Consider the following 6601-nt stretch of genomic DNA (forward strand, 5'->3'; position numbering starts at 1 on the left):
TCTCATCTCTGTCCAGAATTGATCAAGCTCTGAACTAACTGAACACATCGTGTGTATTCAACTGATTGGATGTGTCTGTATTTCTTCAAGGGGTTGTTTATAACTTAATATTTTGGTGGAAAGTTTCTCTGTGATTTTGTCTGCCTAAATTAAATAGAACGGTTGATAATTACTATTGTTGACCCAATAATTAGATGGATTCAAAGCTTGGTACGAATGTGATAGTTGTGGCTGCATTTCAAGAATATGCTGGATCGTATATGCCTGAGTTTCAAAATTCAAATGTTTATCTTAAGTTCAGAGTGTAATCCATTGAGTATTGGATAGCATCAATCAACATCAAGTTGACAACATCAAGCTATCTAGTCTTCACCTCAACCATGGAAGATAGGTTTCAACAGACTTCAGTTCAGCTTGAGCTTATGGTCAGCTTTGTTATATTGCAAATCTGATTTAATGAAATTAAATCAGATTGTTAATGCATTGATTACTCTCAACTTACACTATTTTTAATTCATTTTATGCCAAAAAGGATAGAAGAAGAAGAAAAAGATAAAGAAAGTGATAAATTTGGTTGGTCTTCCTAGCTTATTATTATTTATAGACAAAACTTAAATACTGCTTTTCAATTTGCTTAAATTGAAATATGTCTATAATCTATATTGACTAGTACAGTATAAAATGTATTTTTTTTTAAAGGAAAATTAAATTAAATTTGCTTACGCATTTGAATTTAATTAAGAAAATGTATTGCATTTAACTAAGAAATTATATCTAAGTTTTATCGATTATTTATTTTTTAATGACTTTTTATTTTTCTTCTTCTTAATATTCTTTAACCACTTCTATCTTTACTACTTTTCAACTCACATGACCAAGACAAATTTGGAGTAGGCAATCTCATCATCGAAACTCATACAAAGTGCCTGCATTACACAAAAGCTATCCTTAATGCTAAAGCCACTCTATATTTTATTACAATGAGTTAAAAAATTGACATAACAATGAATGTAATTGATGGATTTCAATAACGTAATATAAACGGTAACATTTTTTTGTTTTGTTTTGTGTGACATGAATTTATAAAGGTTATATAGTAAAATTTGAATTATCCCAACTCTCTATCACTACTCACTTCGAAAAAAAAAAATCCTGTGCACTTGTGCTTACCACTGATTTCCTTTTACTTTTTCTTTTTTTAACAATAAAAAAATAGTTAAAACTCTCAAGTTCAAAGCTCCTATATTCTCAAAGGGGCTACACTCTCCAATTTATGCCAGTAATTAAATCACTTGAACTTGATTTAATTAATAATTTAAAAAAAAAAAATTGTGCAGTATGAACCATGTCATTTTCAGAATCAAATATTTAGTTTACAATTTGTTATTCAAGTTGGAAATTTAGTTTACAGTATGAACCATGTAACCGAATTTAAAGTAAGTTTTATGAACATGCAAACGTATTATATAAAGTGTCTTAATATTTTCATCCTTTTGAATAGAATTAGCTGCTGCTGCTGTAGTCTAAATGATGGTAACTTATGGTCTGAGTGTATGATAGCCTGTAGATTTTATGTCATACTTTGAATGGATTAAGTTTTTGGTTTTAAATTTGAAGATTTATTTTGGTAAGTTCTGTAATTGTGGCCGTCTGATCAAAGCTAGAACAGGTTCATGTCAAGGAAGTCAATACCATATAAATATACCGTACCAACCATTAAATTGGTACTGATACTCCTCCAAAACGTACCAAAAAAAATTCTAAGTTGTACTGGCTTATTTCGGCTATAAGCTTGTATCTAATATATATATTGAAAAAAAATCATTCAAAAACATTTCATTTAATCTAATATATTAATTAATGTACTGAAGCTAATATGTTGGCTTATAAAATATGTTGATTTTAAAATTTATGTTGAGAAACATAAAATTTCATAAATTCATAATTACATAAATAAAACAAATATATATTTAAGTATAGAAATATATAAATAGCAGTAATCTCGAAATGGTACACCGGTATTAATCAGTACTAACATATTTTGTTCCCCTAACCAAACTGAAATAGCCTTAGGTACAAAGTTGACTCCCCTGGTTCATGTTCATCTACAATTTAATTATAATAGAGTTGCTCACAAATTATGTGAGTCAGCTAGGGATGGCCAAAGCTTCAGGGGTGGCGCCATGTATAATTTGACCACCCTCAACTTGGAAAAAAAAATTTATACTTTTTAAAAAATGAAATTCTAAATTAATATGGGTTGTTGACCACCCTGGAAAAAAACTTGACAACCCTAAAAATCACTTGAGCATCCTAAATAAAAATTTGCCCAATATTATAAATAAAATTTCACTTCTCCAAAATTTTGGTCCATTGAAGATTGAACCAAAAAATTGCGAGAAATGTTATGTTCACAACATGTTCTCAACGCTTTCTATATATTTTTGTTTCGGATGAGGGATGAGAAATGTTGCATGGAAGGCATGTCTATTTATAGATAAGACACGTTGAATAGGCCTATGGTTTTCCGTACGTGAATAATATATAGACCTGTTCAGTCTTCAATTATTACCAATTCTCTTTTGATTGCCAAATTATTCTTTAACTACTACCCTGTGCCTTAAAGTTTCAGCAAATAAGACCAGTTCAATGAGAAATTACAATTCTATGTTACTACGGCACAACCAATAGATTGAATTAGTATGTGTACTAAACCTGTACTTTGTTCCTTAAAATGTACTTCATCGCTCATCTCTGTTCACAATTGATCAAGCTCTGAACTAATTGAACACACCATGTCTTGTATACAACTGATTGGATGTGTTGGTATTTCAAGGAGTTGTTAATAACTTAATCCTTTGGTGGAAAGTTTCTGTGTGGCTTTTGTTTGCCAAAATTAATTAGAATGGTTGATAATTACTATTGTAGAATCAATAATTAGATGGATTGAAAGCTTCTAGTGTATTAGGTAACTGCTACAATCAACGTCGATATGAAGATAGTCTTTGTCCATGGGAAGATACTTAACCTTTCAAATGTGTTAGGTCCATGTTTTTAGGTTGAAAAATATGAACAACAGTAACAAATTAGAACCCAGTTTTTCTAGTTTAGTGTATAAAGATTGGTACTGTAACAATAAGACAACTAAACTTTTTATGTTGTTGCAACTAGACCTCTTCTTTGCAAATTTTTAATGATATGGAGCAAAAAGAGGCTAAATTGCGGATGGAGTTATGGGGGTCATGCTAGTACAGTGTCAAAGTCTATTTACCACATTGGCAAAGAAAAAATAAGGGGTACCATTTGGTACTTTGGCAGAGTTTATGTTCTAAAATAAAAGCACTAGGGCATAAGGGCATTTAACACAAAATGTTTAGTGATTTATCATTACTGATAGTTAAGACAAACATACCTATATATATAAATGTTTTTCTTTTATAAATCTATATATGCATATATAAAAACTTATAAAGGTTCAAAATGGAAGTTCTCTGCGAAACTTGTTTCACTAGTGCCACCATTATGAAAATTTGGTAAATGACTAACAGCACTAACTTGCGACCAGATTGTTTAGGAACGAGTTACAGTGGTTGAACTGAGAAGTCAAAGCTTTAATGGACTAGGCCTCACCACAGAAAAATTACAGTCACATAACAGAAACAGGGGGAACAAAAAACAATTTACCAATGGCACAATCAAATTCTCCCGAAGGCACATTGAAATCAACTTAAGAAAAGTGAGTCATATCACACCAAAAATGGAGCCACTCCCTGCAAGGGAGAATCCAATGGAGAAGGCAAGAAAACATGAAAGAATTGTGGAACCATCAACTGAATGCCCTTCATGCATCACACATGGGCCTTGCTTAGGCAAAGATTCATACATTACTGTACCATTGCTCATGTAAATCGACACAAGTCTTGAGTAGAAAACCTTTGTCCACAGAAGCGCAGCAAAACCTTTCAAAACAAAAATTATTGTCCAACTATCAGACTCAAAAAATACTAAGGACAAGTTAACAACAAAACCTACATAATTCAAACCTAAGCATTTTAAAGATAACTTTGACAACAACAGTTCTTTTTTGAAGATAATGGAAGAAGCAGAACGGTGGGGGGAAGGGCAGAGGGAGAGATGTTAGATGTAGATGTAGTTACTGAATTTGGATAGAAATAGGAAATAGTGGAGAGACAAGCAAGTTGTAGTTATTGACACTAATCGCAAACCCACATTATGTGTGGGAATAAATAAGTATTTTGTATTGTAATATAATGTATCGTTTTTTCTCTAAATTTTTTGAAGATGATTTGTTCTCCCTAAAAATTAAACAATTTTTATTCGGTCCGATAAGGTCCACTTGGTCAATTTCGGTCCTCCTTCAGTCCATTTTAAACTAATTGGGCCTTAAACAGATTATTTTTTAGGTTTTCTTTTCAAGTTTAGCTCAAAAATTCTTTTTTTTTTCTTAATTTTTGGGTTGACAAGTATGAAATTTTATTATATTTGGTCTAAACTCTTTAGTTTTGAGTTAAAAAATACTATAAAATACTAAAATAGACATTAGAAATTAGAAATATGAGCCAAAAAAATGCAATAAAAATGATAAATGTTCAAAAGTCTTATTCAGTCCTCATTGTATCTATTTTGTCCAATCAGTCCTCTTCAGTCCAATTTGGTCCTATTGGATCCTATTTTGTCCATTCTGTCCACCATAGTTCAATTCGGTCCAATTCAATCCATTCAGTCCACATTGGCTCTATTCAGTCCTCATTAGTCCTATTATGTCCGCTTTGGTTCTATTCGGTCCATTTTTTCTACTTTAGTCCTATTCGGTCCATGCTGCCTACTTTTGTTTTATTTGGTCTTATTCGGTCCACATTGGTCCTATTCAGTCCATTTTGTCCACTTTGATCCACTTCAGTCTTATTCAGGCCATTCGGTCTTCTTTGGTTCATTCTGTCCATTTAGTCCACTCTGGTTCTATTCGATTTAATCGGTCCACTTCGGTCCTATTCAGTCTACATTGGTCCTATTCAGTCCACTTCAGTTTGATTTGGTCCTGTTCAGTCCATATGTCTACTTCGGTCCCATTTGGTCCATCTTTTTCCTATATGGTTCATTCGGTTCTATTAAGTCCATTTGATCCACTTTGTTCCATTTGGTCCAATTCGGTCTATTCTGTTCATTTTGGTCTATTTTGATATATTGTTGTGCACTTACATAATGGTAAAAGACATATTTGGGTTGAAAGGACCTAATCTAAATCCAAATTTATTAAATATATATATGTAATCTCAAACTCGTAATATCTAAAATCTTAAGTATAACATTTATTATTACTACATTTTTATTGATCCACATTAATGTAGCATTTCCGTCCACTTCGGTACAACTAATTTAAGTGAAAGTTCATCTAAACACAATGGCTATGAATATACAAATGTAATCTTTAGGGCAATTATTCATTTGTTTTAACGTCGTTACTTTTAAATGAACAACACAATGGCTATGAATATACTATATGCATATGCATTGATACACATAAAGATATACAATAAGATGCATAATATAATTCCTATATATATAATTTAAATACTAGGGATAATCATTTTTATATTTTGTTAACTATTTAAACAAATTTGTATGGATATTACTAGGTATAAAATGTAAATTGTCCATTTAAAAAAAAAAAAAAGAAATTATTGTGAAGCACTTTTTTAATGATTCATTTATTCTAAACTCTTTGATTTTTATACTTAATAACTCACTTGAATGAATATTTATGATATGGTCTCACATTTAATTATAAAATTAAGATATAAAACTCTTTAAGAATTCTAATTTGTGTTTCTCTCAGTTTCACCTATTATTATATATATAAAGTGCATGAGGTTGATTATATATTTAAGTAATATATATATATATATATATGTGTGTAAGTATAATTTTTATTTAAATAAATTATTCAAATTATATATTCATTCTCTTAAAAGAGATTATCATGATAATCAAAATTCATATCAAGCTTATACTGAATATGTATAATTTATTCTATAAATTTTATTGTAGAGAGAGAAAGATTACTTGTGATTGGGAACTAAAAAATACAATAAAAAAATGTATGAATCCAAAATAGAGTTTTAAAAATCACAATGATTCATCAATATAAAATAGAGTTGCAAAAAAGAATAAAAAATCAAGAGAAAGAAAATAACCACTTTTCAAGAGAGAATGTGAGAGAGAATAATAAGAAATTTAAAGAAAATAATATGGGAATAAAAATAATATATATATATATATATATAGTAATAAAAACCAAATTATCTAAGCCATCCAAGTCATGTTATGTAATTATATTCTTATATACTATCTTTTTAATGCATTATGATTACATCTATGAAATCAAAAAAATATAAAAAAGATAACAATTTAAAAACACAAAATTTAATCACATCAATTCAATGTAGAGTTTCAAATAATACAAAAATTCATCCAACCTAAAGTAGAGATGCAATAAAAATATTTAAAAAAATCTGCCAAAAATGAGAGAGAGAAAGATAGAGAAATGACCTTTTGTGTGTGGGAAAACTATGTATAAGAT

The sequence above is a fragment of the Quercus robur genome, chromosome 9, assembly GCF_932294415.1.
Source record: "Quercus robur chromosome 9, dhQueRobu3.1, whole genome shotgun sequence".
In the NCBI taxonomy this organism is placed as follows: Eukaryota; Viridiplantae; Streptophyta; class Magnoliopsida; order Fagales; family Fagaceae; genus Quercus; species Quercus robur.